Raw genomic sequence first — 24,455 nt, 5'->3', positions numbered from 1 at the left:
CTGCCTTGCATTGCAAGCAGGACCAGAGTTTCTTATGCAACTTAACTGAATTAAATTTTTCATCTGGCCACGCTGCAAGGGTGGCATTGTTAGAAACCACAGGCATGAAGCCCATGTAATGTTGGTGGCAGTAACTTTATTTCTTTTGGCCATGCTAAGGGAGTTTGCAAGCTACAGCAAACTTTCCCTAGCATTTGGTTGTCTTCATATTTGGAAAGGCAGTATTTACATTGCAGGCTCTAGCAATGTGCTTGGTATGTGCTAGTTTAACATCATTTTAAATAATTGATCAGGACAAAAAGAAATCCTTGTGTTGGTTATGTTGTATTCCTTTATGAAGGCCCAAATGTACAATGCTCCAAGCGGTGTGCTAAAAGCATCTGCAGTAAGGTGATGGTGGCATCTTGTTAGCTTGGAACCTCCCAGGAAAAGATACACATTACTTCTATATTACTAAAATTCAAATAATTTAGTGCTGTTTGAGTGTTTACCATGCACTGCAGTTCAAAGGGAAATCACACAAGAAAATGTAATGTTTTCAGGCACTCCCGCCCTGTCCCTAATTGTTGCCCATACAGAAGGCTGCTGTAACCTATTTACTTGCACCAGCTTCGCAACTGGCCTCCAGCCAGCAGCTGGGGTTCACCCCCGTTCTAGCTGTGAACCTCAGACAAGGTTTTGAGGAAGCCTTCAAAAATACCAGTTGGTGGTTTCAGTAGGGCTCAGCTCCCATGGCCTTCTTTTGCCTGCTTATTTTCAGATCTTCTAGGCATTTCAAAGAGGAGTGTTCACAATTTTTTTTTAATGAACCAAGGCTGATATTAGGCAGTTGGGTGGAAAAAATGTTTTTTGCCTGGACTCTTTGGCCATACGCACATTGCTTACAAGCTCCTGTTTAAACAAGTTGTCACACAGGTGCATAAAACACTGCACTCAGAGAAGCCCTTCACTGCTGTCTCTTGGTGCAAGTGGTTTCAGTCATCCTGCACAGCTCCTGGAACTGGTTACCAGCTCTGTGTGCAGCACATCTGTATCATCCCCCAGCACCTCCATCTCAGCTTGTTCTGCCCCTCTCTGCTGTGATTTTTATTTTGTTGGGCTTTGTTTCACTAATGACCTTCTTCTTCTCCACATGTATGTGCTTGAGGAGCTGCAGTGCCTGATGGGATGCAAGGTGGCATGGACTATCCAAGCCACGGCCCCTGGGCAGGACAGTGTTAGAGGAGACACTAGAGGCAGTAGGGAAATGAGCAGAGTTTGATCAGGGCAGGTATTTTCGAGGAGCCTCATCAGTTTCCATCAGTTCTCCCTCAGCCGAGCCAAGGAGATCTCCAGGCTCAGTTCTTTGGGATCCTGCAGAAATGCTGCTTGTAGCTGCTGGGCTTCACTCTGGTATAAGCAGATTTCACTTCACTGATCTAAGGGAGGGAGACAGCTGCACGTTAGGGGAAGATATGGCCCACTTTGATCATGCTACATTGTCATTTTCCACAAAAGCAGTTACCAGCAATTGCTCCAGCCCATTGCCAAAAAAGAGCAGTTTTTCCTTCCTTCAAATAAGAGTGAATGTAGCTGTGATGGGTTGACCCCAGCTGAATGCCAGGTGCCCACCAAAGCCGCTCTGTCACTCCCCTCCTCAGCTGGACAGGGGAGAGAAAGTATAACAAAAGGCTTGGGGGTCAAGATAAGGACAGGGAGAGATCACTCACCAATTACTGTCATGGGCAAACCAGACTCGACTTGGGAATAATTAACTTAATTTAATGCCAGTCAAAATCAGAGTAGGGTAATGAGAAATAAAACCAAATCTTAAAAAAACACCTTCCCCTCCACCCCTCCCTTCTTCCCGGCTCAACTCCATTCCCAATTTTCTTTACCTCCTCCCCGCCAGCAGTGCAGGGGGACAGGGAATGGGGGTTGGGGTCAATTCATCACACGTTGTCTCTGCTGCTCCTTCTTCCTCAGGGCGAGGACTCCTCACACTCCTCCTCTGCTCCAGCGTGGGGTCCCTCCCACGGGAGACAGTCCTCCATGAACTTCTCCAGCATGAGTCCTTCCCACGGGCTGCAGTTCTTCCCGAACTGCTCCAGCGTGGGTCCCTTCCACGGGCTGCAGTCCTTCAGGCACAGACTGCTCCAGTGTGGGTCCCCTGCGGGGTCACAAGTCCTGCCAGAAAACCTGCTCCAGTGTGGGCTTCTCTCTCCATGGGTCCGCAGGTCCTGCCAGGACCCTGCTCCAGTGCAGGCTTCCCACAGGGTCACACTCTCCTTCGGGCATCCACCTGCTCCAGCGTGGACCTCCCTGGGCTGCAGGGGGACAGCCTGCCTCACCATGGTCTTCACCAGGGGCTGCAGGGGAATCTCTGCTCCGGCACCTGGAGCATCTCCTCCCCCTCCTTCTGCACTGACCTGGGGGTCTGCAGGGTTGTTTCTCTTACATGTTCTCACTCCTCTCTCCAGCTGCAATTGCGCAGGTTATTTTCACCCTTCTTAAATACATTATTCCAGAGGCGCTACCACTGATGCTGATGGGCTCGGCCTTGGCCAGCGGCAGGTCCATCTTGGAGCCAGCTGGCATTGGCTCTGTGGGACATGGGGGAAGCTTCTAGCATCTTCTCACAGAAGCCACCCCTGTAGCCCCCACCCCAAAACCTTGCCATGCAAGCCCAATACAGTAGCACTTGAGCCACACCATGTTCTTATAAATGGTAGTTTCTCACAATAAATTTGCCACATGCATAGGAAGAAATCATAGCAGAGGGACCAGCACACTTGTCAAGGCTTTGATTGTAAACTTCCAGCTCTGGGAAGGAGATGAGCAATCTTTATGTTGAATTATATCTGCAGATATTTCCTTTTTCCTAAGCTAGTGTCTGTTACCATGGCCACAACCTTCAGAATTTTCTGGTTATTTTACAGTCATTAATAGGCGTTAAAGAGAAGATGTTTGATTACATTCTTCTTATTCCATTCACTAAGGTACAGCTGACATTTCAGGAGTCTTCAGTAAAAAAAAAAAATCTGGTTTTATTGGTTATCATTTTTCTAGAGAAAAATAGCAGAAATTAATTAATGTATGCCAGCATGTACTTTGTCTACAACTTCTAAGTAGAGGTGAGGAAATCAGTGTCTTTCCATCTTAAAGTCTGAGTATTAGACTGGTATTAGCAGCAGTCAGAGGTGGGTGAAAACCATGTTGTAGAAAATAGACCAGGAGCTTCCAATTCTTGTCCTGGCCACTGACGGCCCCAAAGACTGATCATGTCCTTCAAACCCTCTGGTTTCCACCCAAAGAAATGCTGTTAAGCCAGGGTGCCTCTCTCCATGTGTTTGTACATCACCAGCAGGGTTCTGCATGGGTCCTGCAGGAGCTCCTGATAAGCTGCCCAGGTGTTGTGACTGTAGGTACACTCCCAGCATCCCCACTGTGTGGACAAACCTCCAGGATTTATTAAAACACAAGACTTTGCAAGAAGCTTCTTCTTCACCACATCATGGCACTTCTAGTTTGTGAAGAGAGACAATAATTACCCAGGAGATTGCTCAGTCAGCAGGCCTGCAGTCTATGCAGTCCCTTAGGTCTCTCATGGACTGTTCTTGGTCCTCTTTACTTAGACAACAGTACTGCATGTGTCACAGTATAGGGTGATATAGGGTTGCGTAAGTTTAACATTTTGTCTCTAAATGGTGATGACCCCAGCATGTCACGAGAGCCTTGGCAACTCCCTCTGTACACCTCCACACTAGACTCTCTCAGGCCAAAGGAACAACTAGTTTCTGGATCATAAGAAAGATCAGGTATGAAGTAGGTGCTGAGTTCTACTGAGACTGGTATGTAACTTGGTTTATGCTGAGAACTGTTATAAGAAGGCAACTTCTGATGTCTGCACACTTCCAGGGACAAATGGCTGCTGAGCAGGGACTTTTGGCTATTTGGCTTGAGCACGTTTGGATGGAGGGACCTTACTTCCTACCTCACTCTTAATTTCAGTGTCTAAACTTATTTGGATTTGTGTCTTGTTGCTCTGTGCCTGAGCTCTTCACCAAAGACTTCCCTGGTGGACTGAAGTGTTGGGAAGGTGAATGCCCTAGAGGAGTGACTCCCAAGATGTGAATTCAAATCTGCATGTTTGGGCTGCTCTCCCATTCCCTTCTAAAGACAGTTGCTCTAGTCCAATGCTGTTTAACTCCCTCTTTAGTGTCTTCTTGACTTGGAGCTGCTAGGTATCACCTTTTTGATGAGTTATGAGATTTCGTTGTTTTGCTGTGGTTGCCTGGCTTCTCTTGGTGTTGGGGTTTGTTCTAACTAGTACTGCTGCTAACCTGAAACTATTCATGCAGTAAGCCGACCATAATCTCAGCAGGAATTATGCTGACGAACACTGAATTAGAGATTTTGCAAACCAGGGCAAAGGACTGTGCTGTCTTTCCCCCAAAAACAGAGCACAGGCTATCGAGGGAGAGCCAGCATGGGATTCTCACTGAAACCCCAAATGGAAACAGAGATGCCGAAAGAGGCAGTTTAGATCAGGGTCAATGGCTGCAGAAAGTCCCACAATGAGAGATGTGGTCAGCGTGCAGCAGCTTCTCACAATCCCTGTTACTACGCAGTGCTTACAGCATCTCCACCGCACATCTGGGCAGGCAGGGGAATAGCTGGGCGATGATGGACGTGCCTCTCAGCCGTGGCGGGAAGCAGGCTGGCTGCCCAACAGTCCCTTCTCCTTTGACCATGTGAAGGTTGACTGTCATGGTTTTGCCTTTATTTTTGGCTATGCAATTATTGTGCTAAGTTGCAATCCATATTGTTGCTGTAAAAGCTGCTTTTTTCTATGCAGTCTATGTAATTAAATGTGTCCCCTCTCATTATTTCATGCCTACAGTGCACTATCTGTTATCCAAAACTCTCATTTTTCTACATTTTTTCCTGTTCACCTGTTTCTCAGAGGTAATGTCGTTTCCCTGGTGGCAGTGAGTCCAGCTGATAGAGGGCTTGAGTTTGGGCTTTAGGAAGTGATTCTTTCTACAACAGCAGTATAATGTTACGGACTTATCCTAAATAACCTGATGAAAACTTAATACCACGCTGCTTAGCCTGGCTGAGTTGGTGTAGGACAGAAATTATCTGTCACCTACACAGAGCAGAAACATAATCTCCCTGGAGCAGGAGAGGAAGCAGGAGAGGGTCCATTCAGTGGGCAGCACATTTTTAGGCAATCCCTTAATTAAGGTGCCTTTTTAGTTTGCAGTCATGAAAGAGAAGCAAGTGCCCAGCTTCCAACATCTGCTTCACACTCCATGCATGACTGATCACATCTCTCAGTGCAGCAGTTCAGCAGACCTGCAGTGCCAAGGTCACGCGAAGGTGCAGTCAGTTCTGTGCAAAGCAGCTCTGATGGCTGACCTCAGATCTGTCCTGCCTAGCAAATCTGAAGGACCTATTTGGTTCTTTTCTCAAGGCATTCAGAGTTCAGTCTGGCATCCCACCTCTGCAGCCTGCTGCCCACTCAGGTTTGTTCTAACCTACCTGCTAACCTAATCAGGGGGTCTCTCGTTTTCTCCTCTTGAAAGTCTGTCCATCTTCCTATATTATTTAAGCTAATGTTTTATATATACACATATGCACACACATACATATACACACATATATTGTATATAGAGAGAGTTCATACATGTACAGATACATACACTACATGAGAAGATAAAGGTGAATTTTCAAAGTCAAATAGTTGGAAAAGTTGAAATTTGGATGATCTGTGCTTTCATGTCTCAACTCTTCTAGCTTGCACATAGTTTCATGTAATTAGAGCATATGTACTGATGCAGTGAGATGTGCCTTTCCTTTATGCTTCATTGTGGTGACAACCCCTTGGAAACTAGTTGCGGAAATTCAAGGGTGGGATCTCTTTGTGAATGAGGAAGACCGCTTTGGAGAGGAGGAATTTACTTATAATTCAAAAGCTGTGCACCCCTTGAGCCTTTCATTCAGTGCTTCCTCAAATGTAGAGAGAGTCTTTACTTGCAAATTGGTAGAACCTCCCCTGGATCACACCACAATTCTCCCCTCCCCTAATAGTTTGAGTGTTTCTATGTGTGAGTGTACAAGGGGACTTACATGCATTACTGTCCCATCAAGCGCAACTTTGCCCATTTTTTAACTTGAGTATTGGTCTGTGAATACCTCAAGAAACAGCTGAAGAGCTTCCTATTTTGAACAATTCAATCTATGTGTCTTTCTCAGAAATAATAAATGCATCCAGACATCCTTGTTCCATGGTGATTACAATGCACCTTTCAGTAGGGTCTCAGTGTGTTTCTAGAAGATCATCACATCAAGGAGCCATAGTTTCCTCTGTGAATGAGATATTCTACACATTCTTCAGTCAAAAGTTAATTAAATACTCTTTTGTTATCAGCTAGCTTTGTAAATGAATGGGTTTGGAATATATAAGAGCTGCAGAACTCCTAGATGAAAAATGTGATTTCCCAAGTGGCCATTCAATGGAGAGAAGAGTGGTAATCTGCTGAGATAGACTTCTACAGAAAAAAAATCAACAGAATAATGCTTTTTTGTTTGAGACTACTTTCAAAGTTCATGTGTTGCATTTTTTAGGAAACAACATACTGTTGAGTTCGGTGATGATATTTTTGTCGCTTTTTGCATCAGTTATTTGCTTTGCTTAAATTTGGATGTTAGGTCTGGCAACAGTATTGGAAAAAACAGTCTGTGCTTTGTGTATAACGTGTGTATACGTAGTACAGTAAGATTATACAAATTTAAACAAACTGTTCTTTCACCTCCGTGACCATTAGTATGTTGGTAATTCAGCAGTTATATATAGAATGACTCAGAAATGACAGACGGAATCATCATAGCATTGTATCAAACCTCTGTTAAATGTGGGATTTTTTTGTTCTCCAAAATGTAGCTCCTTACATCATTTCTCCAGTCCAGCTACTATATACAGAGGCTACTTTCTTTGAGCATCTCATGCATATTCTGAAGAACAAATAATTTAATGGCAAACCTGACCTGCCTAATCTTTCCTGAGCATCCTTGTTTACTTTGGGTGCACTCCAAAGCTGTGCCTAAAAGGACTGGTATTTATTTAATAAAGAGTAAAATTGGATTCTAGGTGAAATGTGTAAAATACTAGGATGTCAATGCTTGTGATTCCAAGGGGAGCTGGACAGCACACGCTCTGCTCAGTGTAATGCCGCACGTGCTGCCTGGTGCAGAGGGCGTTTGGAGGTATGTCCTCAAGTTGTTGCTATGTGTTTGGCAGTCCAGTTCTGTCTTCTGCCTTGGGGCAGAAGGAAAAAATTCCCCTGCATGTGTGCATAGATGAACAACTCAAACCTCTTAGCTGATAAGATGTTGGCAAAACTGAGCATCTGCCAGGCTGTGTTTAGACCAGGTGTCTGTGTTTAGACCTGTTATAGCATTCAGGAGTTGCCTCCTCCATTTCTTCATGCTATACTTTATTGTCATCAATCAAGACTTAGACAAGTGAATACATGTGTGCATGGATATACCTGCCTATGTAGTGTGAAACAGGTGTTGTCACCATGAAGGTTTAAGAGTATAAGAGATTTGTAAGGGAGATAGTATTTTTATTAGATTAGTTTATATACTGTGAAAAAGCAGAAGGTACCTTTGGTGTGTGCTAGTGAGTGTTACAGGCTGGAATCTACATGGAGAAATCATTAAAGAATTACAGCCTGGGCTGGAATGAGGTCACACCTGGAAATACGTTTTTTCCTGAGGTCTTCCACTTGGTTTCCAGCAGCCTCCAACCTTGCCAGTTCATCAGCAGAAGTCAATTGTCCCAAGAACCAAGAAGCATCAGGTGAAATCAGGCCTTGTCAAAGCCCCCCAGGATCTTCAAACTCAGTAGGTTCCAGACATGATTGTCCCCACATGTGATACAGATCTTCTAATGCATCATCTGCCTCCTTGAAAATGAAGAAGATGAGACTGTGTAAGGTCTGCAAGTCAGAATGAGCTCACATGGACAACTGAGAAGTACAGACATGTATAACCATGATTAGGAAAATGTTCTTTTGTAAAACAGCCATGGAGAGAAGGCCTATATAAAATCTTTAAAATGAGCTTGAGGTGTCTAATACAGACCAGGGTCTCAGGTTTGGCATGGTTTGTGGCCCACTGCAATACACCTCTCACCACACTTTTGCTAATCTGCTGCTTTTCAGGTGCTAACTGCCTATCACCTGCTCCATGGAGGTTAATGACCACCTCCCCCTCCACTAATATCACTCTCTGCTCCAAACATGCTAATTACCCTTTTCTGTCATGTTTGTAGTGCATTAATAATGATTAATTTACAGACAATCTGTTTCTCTCCTGTGTTTAGCTTGGGGCTCTATGCTTTGTCTCACCCACTAAGGTACCTGTGAAAGTCCGTTTATTTTTACCTCATTAGGTGGTCAAATAAAAGATTTGTGAAGACCTTTCTTCACAATGCAGCTTCTTAGCAGTGGTTTTTAACCATTCTCATGCAGTTCTGCAGTATTTATCCTTTTCTGTCCATATTGCGCAAAAGAGGGTGAGGACACACAAACTTTGTGCCATTGAGGACCACCTGCTGGCATGCTGCTATGGGGCAGCACGTGGGGCCTTTCAGGAGAAAAAGCAGAAAGCAAACCCATTCTTGGATTTCCAGATGCATATCTAAGCAGTGGGTGGAGAAGAGTACACAAAACTTGTTCAGAAAGACCCTTTTTTTCCCCTGCATAAGCAACAGGGAAAATCTAAGTGCATTATTTCACAGCAGCTCCCCAACTTTCAACTTTGTGCTTGAGTTGGCTACAACAACTATTGTGCCAGCCCTCCAGCGGACCATGTCGCTACCAGTGTGGATCCTCACCTCTTGGCCAATACAGGTTTTTTACCGCTTGCTAGCCACATGCAAAAATTTGTTATGGCTGAGCCAGCACCATGGAGCATGGATTGTCCTCCACGCACTCATGTTCCTGGTACCTGGGAGTCCCTGTTAGAGGCCCTAGGATCTCCATGTCCCATGCTCCTTTGGAAGGATACATAGATATATGGGCAAGAAGACTGCTTCCAGGTCTCTGTGAGATAAATCAGGATTTATTCAGGGACTGGGAACCAGGGGCTCACCATAGGATGCCCCCGCCCACACAGCACTGATGCACTTGTTTCTGCACACATATAAAACTCAGAGTACAGGGATGCCATCATTTAAGTGAAGTACATGTAGTTGAACTTTGGCTTTTACTGCTTTGACTACAGCAGAAAACAAGGGTCTAAAAATAAGGAAATGTTTGCCTCTTGGAAATTTTCTAAGCAATTAATCTAAGAATTATTGATGTTTCTAATTTTGTCAGCACAGGGAGGACCATCAGTCACGCTCAGAAATGCCAGCTCTTTGCTGATAACTCATAAAGTGGAATGGCTTTTTAATGAAGTTGCCAGAAGAAAGGTTTGCTGCCAAAATCAAGGTTATTGCTCTATCCCACTCCTACTCCTTCATCAAGGAAGCTTCCAAGAAAATTCTGGCTTTGTCCCAAAGTTGTTGTGTGTGGTTTTTCGTTTTTTCTTTTTTTTTCTTTTTATTTGAGTACCTGAAAACCAACTCCAAAGCCAACTTTACTGCCAGCCTTTTAAAAATCAGAGGAATGACAAGATATGGTGATAGGAGGTTTCACAAATTAGTATGAGATCACTGAAACCGGTTCCCATCTGATCACAAATGAATGAACGATGTGTGGGTTTGAACTGTGTTCATGACATGATAATAGCTACATCTTTCATTTAGATTGAGATCAAATTAATCTTACCAAGTGCTGGGTGGTAAACTGTTGGTAAGTGGCTGTTTTATCATCCTGTGGAGACTAATGTGAAAACATCCTTATTTTAATTTAACTAAGTGATAGATTTTAGGGCACCTTGCAATGAAATATATACTGTTTCTTCATGAATGGCTCCCTTTCCTAGAACATTCATTAAAAAGCAGTAAGCCTCATGGGGAACATCCTTCTTTGAATAAAGAAAAAGTGAGTAGGAAAACGGAAGTTATACATGTATATTTGCATAGTTATCAATTTCTTAATCTTCCTTGGAGGATTCCTTTGGCAATTCACAGGAGGATCCCTGTGTTGCTCACTGATTTAAGTGACTTTCCAGTGAATTAATTAGAACATTAAGATATGAGACATGTTTGGTGGAACAGGATGTGCTTTTATTATTGAATAAGTAATTTGTATGGTGATTTTATATGGCACTTTACAGACAGTGGGCTGATTCTTCAGTGTTCATCCCGTTTCTAAGCAGTGGAACTTCACTGGTTTTCATAACATCAGTTGCAGAGGAGAGAATTAGGAAATATTTGATGTATGAAGTGAGAGGAAGCATGGAGTGTCCAGGGAGTGGGTTGGGACAGAACTGGTTGGTGAAGATTATGTGGAAGAGAGAATTGTCAGCTGAAGGTATTTTAAGGACATCTTAAAAACTATATGTAGCAAGCAGTGAGAGGGAGACATTTCAAGTACAAGGCCTTTATTTTTATAAGGCATGATACTGAGAATGCAAAAGCATAAGGTTACTGTAGAAAGAATGGGGCACACAGAACAAGAAAAGAAACTGGAACAAATAATGCCAGAAATAGAGATCTCTATCGGTGAGATTATGATTACATAAAAGCATACATTGCTGAATCGATCTGAAATATTGGTCATCATGTAACTGGTGAATCTTCCATTAGCCACAGGCAAAAAATTCTGGTTAGAGTCAGCATCTCACACACTCGCATACATTTCCACTCCTTTCCATGTCTGAAAAGTATTGTTTCCCTGGAAAAGGAATCTGATCATCAAAATCTGAATTTCTAATCAAACATTGGTGATGATGCTGTTCAGAGTTCAGAAACTGCTCTTAATAAAAGCAGCACTGGTACTCTACCTTTAAGACAAAAGCAGCAAGGTGAAAGTATGGTGGATGAAATGGTAATAATTTGCTAGGAATTAGATACAGAATAAGTCTTTCCTACCTATTTCTTTTGGATGATTTAATTAGAGAAAGACACAGAGATTATGCCATAGATGGTCTCCTTCCAAGGTTTTCAAACCCTGCTGCTTCGGTCATAATATATTTCATTGTTAGGATACTGTTTTGACACAGTGTATGGTGTGGTGTGGGAAATAACAATACTTGGAAACACTAATAGTAGGAACAGAAAACAGAGGAAATAATAGAGAAAAATTTAAGAGAAATTATATGACATGGACTTTTTCAAAGATAATAGAAAAAATAAGAAAGATGGTGTTTGTTCTAGGGAGCTAAGAAATAGTAGTGAAAAGTAAGAGATAAGGGAAAAAAAAGAAATAAAACATCAAAGAAAGAACAAAGTTTTATACAATAACACAATAAATAAAAGTCCTCAGAAGTGAAAAATGGGGAGAGGCACTAAAAGTCACATACAAGAAATCTCAGAGAAGCTGACATCTTGAGAACAGCAAAGAGGCAAAAGTAAAGCAGCCTAAAAGTGTTATAGGATCAGCATTTTTATTTATTTACAGTCACTAGGAAGTGGTGAAAAGTGGCATTTTATTCCATGTTGGATAAAATCTTGTTTTCCTAAAGTTAAACTTTGGAAAGAAGTTTTTGGTTCTGCCACTTCTATTTTTCTACAACAATAATAAAAATTGTTGTTCACATGAGAAAAAAATAGTTCGTTTGTCTGAAAACAGTTATCTGACGAACTTTGTTTACTTCCTCTGAGGATGCTAATAGTGAAGGCAGACATTCTGTTAACCCATTCATTTGTGGAGGAGTTCATCTTAGTTGAATTTACAGAAAATTTTCAGTGATGGCAGAAAACTTTTCAAACCAATAATTGAGATTTTTCAGTCTAGATTCAGTCCTAGTTTTTGTACAGTATTTCTCAACGCAGTTTGTTTAGTGCTATGAACATGTAAATAATTTTTGTTTACTTCTTGCAAAAGTTTATTTTTTTTACTACAGTCTGTATTATGACTATATGATAGATTCTATTACAAAGGTTCCTTTGTAAAACAGCATTGTTTGTATGAGTGGCTACTATCTACACTTAATATTGAGAACTGCTAGGGTTTTGCTTATTAATAACAAGTAATAGTAAGAAAATAAAGGTTATAGAAGCATTTGTTTATACGTGTGTGAGAGAGATGGATAGAGAAGCAGAGCAAATTATTTTTGCACTTAATTGGAAAATGTTTTTCTATGCCTCTTAAGGGAGCTTGCTTACCGACCTTTACCATGTTGTTCAAACTCCCAAATTCATTCCTGTTGAGTAATTTCTAAAATCAGGCAGCACACTGTGTTATGCATGAAATAGCAGTCGGGTAAGACACGGGTCTGTGTTTTTCACAGTGGGCTGTCAGGACTGGATGTCATTCTGACTTCCAAAATGAATACAAATCAAAATCTTCTTCTGGTAACCTTATAGATCGTATCCAAGCTAAGTTTCTTATCAGGTTAGCACACAAACAGTGCTCAGAGGGAACAGAAAGCCGCATCTCCACATTAGATGCCTGTTGTACACCTCAAGATCCAGCTCTCCCAGGCCAGCTGCCCACATAGAGTGGGAAGAAGCAGGCACCCTGAGGTGGCTTGAATAATCTTCAGATTGTTAGAAAAAAGAGGATATACCGTCATCACCAAAGGTAACCGCATTCTTGTCCGCAGAAGTCTTTTCAGGGCACACAGCAAAGTGCCTGAATGGGGGTCCGTGGCTGAGCTCAGCAAGCAGACTGGATTGCTGGACCAGCCTGGGGGCAATTATGTGGTTTTCCTGTACCTTCTCTGCAGCAGGAAGAGTATATCTGTGAAGACAGCAAAGAGCTTTTAGGAAAAATGACAAAGACATTGCCTTAAACCAGAATTAAAATGTTATTTTATTTTGTCGGTGTTAGTGCCTTTCATGTCAACATGACTTCTCAAATACAATTTAAATTATTACTCATCTGGATGAAGTTATCTTTTGAAAACAAATAGATTTATCTTCCTATTAATGTTTGAAAATAGACATTTATCATGGAACAAATATTTTATTTAAATCATCAGTTTAAAACCTTTGTAAAATGAAAGTAGCTTGCTGCACTGTAATTTGGGAATTACAAGTTCCCTTCAGATGTAGGGGCTGTAGGCTGTGCCATATGTCACAGGGAGGATGTTTTCTCATACGTTCGCAGGAAAATCTTGGGTTTGAATGATGAATTCCGTGAATTTGGCAAGACAGCATGAAGAATAAAATAAAAGTGGCTAGCCTTAAACTTCCCTAGACAACTAGGAGCTAGAAATTTGCCATATGTCATTGACTTCCATAAGCAATGAAGAACAGTAGGATATCACCCTGTTCTGCGGCATTACATACTGCCCTAAGTCATTAATACAAAGCAGATGGCTTTGTTGTTGATTAGAGCTGATTAGAATCTGAAATTCGCATTCCAAAGGAAATTTTGACATTTATATTTATTTTCACTGCAAATTGGAACAAAATATCAAAATTTCCCAGTGGGATGGAAGTTAAAAATGGTCTGGAAACACCAAATTATTTCACTTCATTGGCAATGAATTGTTTTCTCAATAATGTCAAAACCACTGTAATGCTAAAATTAACATCTAATATAAACGCCAAAACAAAATTCATAAAAAGATAAAGTCACACTGAAACTTTTTACTGTGTGAAAAGGAGAAGATAAAGTTGAAATGATAAATTCTGACATTTTCCCAGAATTTGTTTTCCTGAATGTGACATATTTCCACACAACATTTTGATTTCAGCTAAGCTGCATTACCTGATGGAAATGGGTTCTACCGAAAAAATGTTCACCCAGTGCTGTTCTTCCGGGGCCAGTAATTCACAGACTCATCTTGCAAGTTCAAGGATGTAAACATTCTGAGAAATAAGACATGCACAAAGGGAAAATTAACACTTTATCTGCAGTTTAGAAACTTCTTTGAAAACTGCTTTAAAACGTTCCTATAACTCCCACAAAATTCTTCCAGTCATCTGTATCACCTCTTACATGAAGTCCCTTGTGTTCAGGCACACTTGACAGTGCTAGGTGCTGGACAAATCATCCCTGGCTTGAACCTTCATATTTACAAACTTGTAAACTCTGACATTATCTTAGTGCCTCTTGTTTCCATCTCCTTAGCAAAATTCTGGTCCTGGCTGCCAGAACCTCCCACTCCCACTCTCCTGTTGCCTACTTTCCCAGAGGAAGTTCCACTAAATTTCTTCAATATGGAACAAAAACTCACAGTTAGTCTCCAGGTAGGAACGTCCACTGTCATTCCTTTCCCCATTACAAGAACATCTTTAAAAATAACTAGTTTGCCAGTTAATGGCTCCGTTTTTTTCCAATATCATGCTTTCATTTTATCTGTCAACACCAAGTCTCTGCTGTGGGATAGGAGACCATCTGTTAACAATTTTTTTAAGGGTAGAGTAAGCACAAATGTCACTCTTTGGGAGTCACATGCTGTTTATTTACAAAGATAAAAAAATCAAGATCATGAATTCACATCAGCTTCTCGTGTTACTTTGTGCAACAGTAGCTTTCTGCTTTAGTTTCCGCTACCCTCCACCAAGGTATTGCATATATGGTTACATAAAAGGACTAAACAAGATGTAGGACAGATTAGAAACCTGATAAAGTTGCTGCTAGATGAGTTCGATGACTGGTGCGCTTGGTCGCATTGGGGAAGATTATGTTACTACCAGTGAGTGCCTTACACAAAGGAGAGAAGCGCTTCAGAAGAAAGGAGAATAAACCGAGTTTGACGTGGCTGGAGATGTGAGTATCAGGATAAAGACAAATTGCAGTGACGCAGGTGTGTAGGAAGGCTGGCTTTTCTAACGCACTCAGGCCCTTGTTAGGTACCAAAATAAGTGGTGCTCTTTTCTGGGAGGTCTCAGTTTACTGGGTACAGATGCTTTTTGAGAAGCTGCTTATTGCACAGGTGCCCAAATGGAAGATGTGTTTCTTTTGAGAAGCCTGAGTTTAATTGTGGGTGCTGAGCACTTGAAAAATGTGATCTTGAGCATTTTAAGAAGTGTGGTCCAGAATAGGATTTTTAAACAAAGAGACTTTCAGCTCACAAGTTGCTCTCATAATAGGAGACACAATAACTGCAGAAAACGTCTGTCATTTGGATCTTGATATATGGTCTCCTTTTGAAAGGATGCCACTAGATAAAGTCGCCTCCAGCTGGAATGGGCTGAGAGATTTTGCCAGCTCCCCTGCTGTTAGCTTAACACCCATGTTTATAAATATTGCAAATGTCCTGTGCTTAGTGAAATAGTTGAATGCAGTAAAATCTGGAAAAGCAGCCTCCTGAGGGTGGATGTCCTAATGTACTCTGTTAGCAAAGTGTCTCTTGTCTTTTATCATACAAAATTAGGCAAAGGCAAACATACTTCTACAAAAATACTATTTCCAGAGAGTTTGAAGAAATCATATATATAAATATATATCTAATTCCCAAAAGAGTCATCTTAAGTCTGCCAAGACAGAGTTAGTTGTTTTAAAGACTTTAGATGGTTCTACTCAGGATTAATAAACAGATCATTGTTTTTTTCTTACAAAGCCTATGGTAAACTCTTGCTCCTCAACTCTTCACAAACAAATGATAATGAACCCAAAAAGCATGTGAATATTGGCATGATTTTTATTGTTGTGAACTCTTAAAGAATGAGGAAGAAATCAAATAGTGAGACTCTCTGGGAATCTGGGAAGAGGGCTTAACCAGATCTGTGTGAGTTTTCCCCCTTTTGTCTGGTTTCTGTTTTCTTTTTTATTTTCTTATTTCTCATTAAGCAGGGAAAACGTTACTTTCAAGCTGTTCTGGGTGGGTGAAGCCTTTGCTGGTCGGCCCTGGGGAATGACTGATGAACACATATTGCATCATTTTTCACACTGCTCATAGGGTGGTGGTCCTCTGCATCACTTCCCAAAGCACTCCGGACAAAGCCCAGGGCACTGAGAAAGGCTGGAGGGCCAGACTCCCGCCATGTGCACAGGAGAGCACAGGCCCCCCATTTACACCCACTCGTGTCTTGGAGGATCACTGTAGGATTTGGGAACACTGATTGCTTTATATGGAGTTCCAGAAGTTCCTTTTCTGGCTGTCTTCACTGCCTGTCTACCCCTACATGGGGACAGAGGTTATACCTTGGTTGAGCTGAAAACCTTCCTAAAGATGCCTAGGTGCGCTCTGAAGTGGCAGAGATTTTGTGCTAAGGCGAGTGAGCTCCACCTCCCCTGTGTAACTGCCAGGCTCTCGATGCAGCAGCAGCAAGTAGCTGATTACCAGTAGGTTAAGAACAGACCTTGTTAATGTCCCCACGCATTCAAAATCTGATGGGTGGAGGTGGAGCCAATAGAGTCCATTACATGGGCAAATACAGAGGCACTCCTCTTTGATGAATAGATGTACACCAAATTTCGGTTAGGAGCAGTTTCACAGACAAGCTCTGAGTCCTAAATGCAAGGCTTTAAGATGGAAAGAGTGAGCAGCCGTGAATGCAAGAGGAGTCACTGCACAATATGTCACGCTGTGCAAACCCACTTAACATGCTCCCCCAACTCCCAATACTAGAAATACTTACATCTAGTCATTTTTCTTGTGCCACACACTCAGCCTTACAGGGAACACTTTGGAATCAGAGAGCTACTCTGGAAGCCCCAGTGATGCTGAAGCTGATGCAGAGGTGAGGGAGTGCTGAGGGCATCATCCCTTTCGCTGCTTGAGGCCGAAACACCACTTACTGGTCTCAAAACAATTCCAGCCAAGACCGTGGGCATTGCTGAGAGTAACGCGATAAGCACTGGGCTGTTATCTAGTTAACCCACTGATGCTGAAGACCCTGATAGTAATGTACTAGCATTTATTGATGGGGCCACTGCCTTTCTGCTGCTTCTCCCTCCTCCATCCCCACGCCAGCCCTCATTGCTAAAATGCACAAAGGAATTACAATAAAGAGAAACAGGAGACAATGTGGAGCAGCTGTAGCATTTCTCTGCCTGGGCAAATCTGAAGGGATAAGAGCCTGGGCTTTTGATGTTTGATATCCATAAGCGCCTCCAAGTTTGAAACACATGAACTCTGTGCAGCTGCTCCTGCTTGGACTGCCCACCTCAACTAAAACACAGAGCTATAAAGGTTTTACTTTTATTTCTTGTCTTGAGTTTCTCCTGGAGGCTGTAGCAGGAAAGCACCCAACAAATACTGTCAAAGGAGCAATTAGGGGCACCTTTTGTAGGGGAAGGATCCCCAGTAAGGGGCTGGAGGAGCAGGAAGGTGACACAAAACAAAACAGTAACTTGCAGCAGTGAAAACGTCAGAATCCTGGAATCAGACTAAAAGCCTAATACAAAATGAATGAAATTTATTGTGATGAACAGGTTAGGAACTCCAATGGCTAACTGGATAGCAGATGTGTCCCCTGTTCCTTCTATTGACAAACAAAGCACAGATACTGAATGATGATTCCATCCACACCTTTTCCTCTGTTTTTTTCCTCTTCATTTCTTCATTATTCTTCCTTCCTGTTCTTTAATGTCAGCTATAGTTTTAGCCAGAAGTTTTACTCCATAGTATATGTTTCAGGCATTGGGTAATTGCTATACTGCACTGCAAATCTTTTTTACTGCTCTTCCTCATGAATATTGATAGGAGAATGTCAGATTTTTTTAATGAAACTTGTTCATGGATTTTATCCATTTTTTTTTGCTGTTTGCCAATAGAAGCAGACAAATTGAGGATGGTAAGGCTCAAAATTTTATACTGCATGTATTTATTTTGTTGCTAAGTCCCTCTGTGATTTTTAATAAGTTTGTGTTTCTTTCAAAAATATGTTCCAAGATGTTGTTTTTTAAAAAAATTAAATAAAAGCCTTTCTTGGCAAGCATTGTTGCACCGGTTACTCAATGAACATGTGAAAACAAAGTAGAAATGGCCAGAAGGAAGCAAAGTGGCTGCTTCCAAGAGCCTGCAAGGTAGTTTTCTGTGGGACTAAGAAGACCAGGTAGCACTTGCGCTTCACAGCAGGAGGCTAAAACCTGAGAAGTTGTTCTTCCCAGCACTGCTGCTGCTGTAACCAGAAGCACTATATGTCCCACAAGTGAGATCCTCCACTGGCACTGAAATTTCCAACAGGAAATTGGAGAGCAGCGCTGGAGGTGGCTCTGACATTGTGAACATCGGAAGGGCAAAAGGAGAGCAATGCAAAAGAAGAGCGCTCTGCCCGACCTGCTTGTTGGGAGTTCAGTGAACTACTACAGAGTTTCCCAGTGCTGGGACATGGCAGAGATCACTGAACACGCATTCCTGCCTTGCTCACCTGAGTCTCACTGGAGAGCTACAAGATGACAGAGAGTGCATTGTCCACATTTACTGTTGGGTTTGCATTCATGATCGGGCCATGGCAACGTTAGTGTTGCAGCCACAGAGAAAGAGCATACACAGATGGGAAGAGAATGTGTCCTTTAAGATAGCTGCTGCTTTGAACCATCTCATTACATAGCTTGTACAGCAGTTAGCAGTATTACAGCCTGGAGGAATAGCTGACCTTATGAAGGAAACTTGGCTTTTATACCAGAATGTGTTCACCAAGGCCTTGACTTTTGTAAATGCACATATCTTCCCCCATTCTGTAAGGGCATGGACAAAGAGGAACCAGAGATGCTTCTGGAAATGTGCGTACGTTGGATCACAAATTACAGCAGAATTTGCAGAGGCTGCCATGGGCTGTAATTGGTGAATGGGTCTTTGGTATCTGAAGCTTTACCAAGCAATGATAGCAGCTGGCAGAGGAGAAGGAAGAGAGTACCTCTAACTCTGTGAATTGTTGAGAACAGGGCAAAATTTTGGCCTGGAAGGCCCGGGGACACATCCCCAGCCAAAGTCCCACACTCTGAGATGCACTGCAGTCTCCCCCTGACATCCCCCTACCCCCCCTTATTGCAGGGTAAGGGGATGCCATGCTGCAAGGTTTGGTCAACCAGGACAGAGCAGCACCCCTTCTTTGAGCTAGTGACAGAGCAGACTTGCAGAGTGACAGGCAAAGAAGTAAGTGGAAGGAGTGGCAGAAAGTGATGGCAGGAGAATTTAGCTTACAGGAGCCCTATATGCTGCACTGTGGAGGCTGGTATGCAGTGACAGGAGATGACTACTGGTGGGTAGGACATGAAAGAAGATGAGATCCCTGCTGTATCCAGATGTGTAGACAGCTTGAGAGATGGATGGTGTGTGTAAGTCCACTCGTCAAATGCCCAGGTTTTTAGTAATGAACAACAGTTACTCTGGAGGAAAAACAACAGCAGTGATGGTGAGTGGAGAACCACAGGGTCTGCAGAAAGCACTGGTACTACAGACAAGTCATTAGGCATTGCCACAGGGGACTGACTCATGCTGCTTTCTCACAACTGTCAGGTAGCAGCGCTGGTTCGGAGTGATGCTGTTGTCCCACTCAGCCTTTGGTTCATTCCAGTGGTCGTCAGGAACTTCTTCAGCTGCTTGGCAGAGACTGAAATCCCACGATTGCTAGTCTCAGGGAAATTCCCAAATTATGTGTTAGAAATGTTAAAGACAGCATTGCCCGATAAGTGGATTATTTTTTGGAAGCAGGTCAGACCATGTGTGTAAGAAACCAAGAAACAGCAGTTTCTGAAGGCAAACAATGATGAGGTGGTTCATCCCTGTTTTCTGTAATATTACAGAGCCATATTACTAGTCAAGTAATGGTACTGGTATGTCCACCACCCAGCTGTCTCTCAGCTATGCTGGAGAAATGTCCTTCTCACTTTAGTGGTGTGTTACTGAAACTTTCTCTATCCATGCCTCAGAATTACCCCTGTGTGCATCCTGTGGCTTTAGAACTGTATAAACCACCTGTGTAAAAGGCTTCCTTCATTGCCTAGTGTTATCACTCTGCCACTGAAAGATTGTTCCCTAAAGCTCATGTTTTGTTATCTAATGCTTTCTAATTTTAAATTGTGGAATAACACTGAAATCACAAAATGGAGCTTTCCTTACTTGTTTCTGAAGTTTTCTGCCTTCATTTTTACACAGTTGGTCTCTGTAGCCAAGCCTATGGTGTGATTTGCCTTGATATCCCCACTGGAATATCAGGCAGGACTTGTCTTCAAACTGATTCTTTATTTCAGGTGCTTTGCACCCTGTTAGCAGCAAAGTACCCAATATTCTAAATTCTCCATTTTTAGAGTAACACTTCCCTGGACAAGTGCCCCTTTCTCATTATACTTTTTCTCAAGAGTGGACTTACCTTCAGATTTAAGCCTAAATCAAAATTAAGATGTCTTGCTGTCTTTGGCAGACTGAGCTCAATCAAAAAAAAAAAAGAAAAGGTTGTCTTCTATATGATGGGTGTCAAGTTTGAAGAGGAAGAGCATTGTTAGAAATGTCTTGCTAGCACTTGCTTATTGTAGTGAACCCCCAACAGAAAAAATAAATCTGAGTTCTTTTAAGGAAATACGTTTAGATGCTTGCATTGCATTCACACAGCAGTGGGTTAGCTGCATGCTCTTGGCTGCTGCAGCTTCCCAGCTCCTGAGAGGCGGTTGCTCAAGCAGGCAATATGTTTGCCTTACCCTGAGGTTTCAGATTGAGGTAACAACTGTAAATGAGCAGCAGCAAACTGCTGACAAGAAACACATGATACAATAAGTGTTCATTGCCTTTCTGTCCAGTCAGTTGTCCCTGTTTGAGGAGAAGGCTGTAACAGCATCGATGTCCTGTCTGCACACAATATACTGCACCGCAGGGAAAGTCAGTCGGTGTGGTGTCAGTCGCTAGTTCATTTATTTATTCTCTTAGATGCTGCATTGTCACAGCCTGTTGTCTGTCAAACAGCCTTGTCTTCAGTCTCATCTTAAAAGCTCCACACCTAGACCCGATCAGAGCAAGCTCTAAGTATTTACTTTATGGAGCAGAGCCTATGACATTTCTTAAAATAATCAGTGAACAGAGATTCTTTCCATAGCAACCACACAGCAGTGATGCTTTCCTTTCTGATCTTCTGTAGTTGTTGGCTGAAATGGCATCAACCCTTCAAGCCATAAACACATCACATTCTTTTACCAAACAATATTGCCTTCAGAATTAAGAACTTAATATTTTTGCATGTCATCTTCATTCCATATAGGAAGTCATTCGTATATATTATGTCTAACACCATTGTATCAGAGGAAGAAATTGTAGAAATGTCATTAAATATAATCATTAAACACTTCATTTGTCTTTGTTTTGTACACCTACAACATCTATTTCTCAGTATTGTCAATATTTTACTTTGTCACTGCAATTGCCGTACTTTTAACATTTAATCATTTATTAGAAATTTGAAAGGTCTACAGAGGTGATAAAGTGTGAAAAAATGCCTAAAATCAGATCCAGTTTTATTTCATTCTGTGCATTTATTGCTGTCATTGTTAGCTGACATTCCCTTAGCTCACTGTACTCTGCCCATAATCTAATCTATCCTGAGGAGGCAAGTAGCAGTGTATGAAGTGATTATAAGGTTCTTCCAGTGTCTTCAAGGATTTTCTGTACTTGGACTGCAAAAGCATTTTGATCTGTTGTTGATAGAATGGGCACAATAAATCCCATTGTTACGGTTCCTAGAACACCACCTATTAATAAGGAACAATCTGGAGGGCAAAGAACATGATACAAATTCATCAGAAGTGGACTCAGAAATAATCCTACCGGTTTTGACTGCATTGCCTGGCATCACAGTGGCTGTGAATTTCAACCCCTTATTGCAAGTCACATATGGCTAGCTCTCCCTTTCTGCCTGGAGAACATAGATTTTTTCTGATTGTGATGTTTTGCTCCTACCAATGCAATGCAGTGCACTCTGCTATTCTGTATGTTTTATTACTTGGTAAAAATATATTGTACCTGCAGCCATGTGCAGCTATAAAGGCATCATTTTTTGAACTGAAACACATTCTTATTGGCTACCTCTTGAAGGCCACTGCCTGCATGTTACCTTCCTGTTTTATTTTTCAAAAGACCCTGGACTGGAAGTGTGCAAGCCAAGTTTTGCATTTTCAAATGTTTGAGATATTAAAAAGCAGCAAGGGATTATATCACTAATGCCAGCTCACTCCTACTGCAGCTGGCTTGCACATTAGTCAGAGATATTCCCTTTCTACTCTAACGGTCTGCAAAGTGTGCAGCCCCTGGGGCTGCGGAATAGCTGCCGACCGTGGGTATGGGTAGTTGCTACCTTCTTTGGGGATTTTACTGGTTTGTTCTTTATTGAACTGGTGCTGCTCTAAACTAAGCCTGGCCACTTCACTTGTCCAGTTGCTCTTCCATCCTGCTGGCAGCCCCTGCTCCTGTTGTTTTGCCTGACATAAACCTGTCTGGCTGCCCTAACGTAATCCGTTCACTCAGCTAATTCCCAGGTTGTTTATTATGGACCCCATCCAACACCCGCTGAAGGCAATGCAACCATCAGCTGCCTCGGCAGCTGTTGGACTGCGCCTATAAAGCAGGGGCTTTTTTGCTATTTCCAGGGTATTAAGAGCCTAGATTACTTAAAAAGTGTACAGTGGGTTTTGATTAGGATGAAAGGAGGAAAGGCAATAGAAGAAATTACCTTTGAGGTGGCATCTTCCACTTTCCAAGTGTTTTGGAGAGATTTTGGGGGAAAAGACATCATTTGGATCAAGGCAGTCACTCAGGCCCCTGAAATGGTCAGGAGATGGAGAGTATCCCATCAGACAGGACTCCTCACCCCTTTCAGCCTCCTCTCTGTGAACAGGGGAGCCTATTCTCCATCAACTGTGTAGACAATGAGTTTAGGCTAGACATCTAATTACCAGACAGCCATCAGTGGATCCTATGGAGACACAGCTAGATCTAGGATGGATCCCACCATTTTACTCTTGAGAAATAAAGCTTTTTAGTCATTCTGGTCCAAGAACACAGGAGATTAAGGAGTCAGTCCTCTAGATGCCTTGGGGAGTTCAAATTTACCTTGGGGAGAAGGGGAGCTTCTCACCACAGGAAACAATTAACATCAACCCAGGAGAGCCTCGATTTCTTCTTCCTAGTGCCAAATAGAAGAGACAGTAGATTAGCTTCAAATGGTGTACATTTCTCACTAGCTGCTTCTGACATGTGATGATACTGTATTATTCTTCATTTTTTAAAAGTATTACCTTGGTCTAGAAAGGACATTTTATGGAATGCTCATTAGCCACTCCAGACATTGTTCATTAATCCATCTCTGTGGCCCAGAGAATCCATTCTGACAACATTGTGGAAGTCTTGTATAAATTATTTTGCAATTCTGCTTAAGTTGTCCATGCATCACATTTTAGTTGTGACTTTCATTTGCATGACAAATTCTCAGGCAGGTTTCTGTTGCTAGAGAATAGCTTCCCAGAATTCAGGTACAATGCTAAGCTTCCAGTAAAACTGATGATGTTGCCTTTTAGAGCCAACACACTCAGGCTCCAAAACTTAAAACCCAAAGGGCATCAGTCATTAGTAAATCTGCTGTACAATGTGATATGTAGCAATGTGCCTTAAATAAAATATAATTAAGGTGATTTAACAGAAGCTGTATCCAATAATATTTCATAATGGTTAATTTAAGGGAAACAAATTTCCAATTTTGTTGTCTGGGTACTTTTTTTTCTCCTTTTGTTTTTTTTTAAAGAGATTTTTTTTTCAAAAAGCTGTGATGATCCAGATTACTATTAGTAATAGATCCAATTTCTGGCTACAAGGAGAAGTAAAAAACACAGTAATAGTTTGGGGTGGGGGAATCCACCATTGATAAAATCTTCTCAGATTTTATCTGCATTTTGAACTAAAATGGCAATTGGTCCATGACAAACAGGAGATGCAACTTCTTGTTTGATTCTGGCTATAAAGATATATCTAGAAGGGCTTTGGAGCTCCTGGTTTCAGTGTACACTGCAGATGCACCTTGATCCCATTTTGGAGCAAGACCAAGTGAACATAGCCTTTTGTAGCAACCTGGCTTCCACCAGAGACACAAAAAAATGTATATCTCATTCAGATCAGGGTCCTTGAGACAGTTGGATGACTGGGATGGAGGGTGTGCTGCAACACACAGCTACCAGTCAGCTAAACCTTGCAACACATTGCTTACTTCATGATTTCAAAGGCAAAGAAGGATGACAGTAAATTCAACATAATTACAGTTCTCCAGACTCTGAAAAGACAGTGTAATCAACATGTAGATTAGGCTTATGAATTTTTTCAGAGTATACTTGTAGTAGAGGATGGTGCCCGAAGTTTCAGTTGATTCCCAGGAGTGAACTATCATCAGAAAACTCAGAATCCAGCATACTGTTCTTCTACAGCCTCCAAGCTAATAGTTATTAATAATAGTAATAATAATTTATATGTGTTTGTTT

General features: G+C 41.9%; 1 protein-coding gene across 2 annotated transcripts in view; it reads left to right on the top strand.

Moving 5' to 3' along the window:
• Positions 1-24,455, top strand: part of NCALD (neurocalcin delta) — a 61,514-nt gene that overhangs the window by 19,561 nt on the left and 17,498 nt on the right. The gene's annotated exons all lie outside the window — the stretch shown is intronic.

This window comes from Haliaeetus albicilla, chromosome 3 (genome assembly GCF_947461875.1).
Source record: "Haliaeetus albicilla chromosome 3, bHalAlb1.1, whole genome shotgun sequence".
NCBI lineage: Eukaryota > Metazoa > Chordata > Aves > Accipitriformes > Accipitridae > Haliaeetus > Haliaeetus albicilla.
Note: the sequence above shows the minus strand (reverse complement) of the source record. Positions and strands in the feature narration are given on the sequence as shown.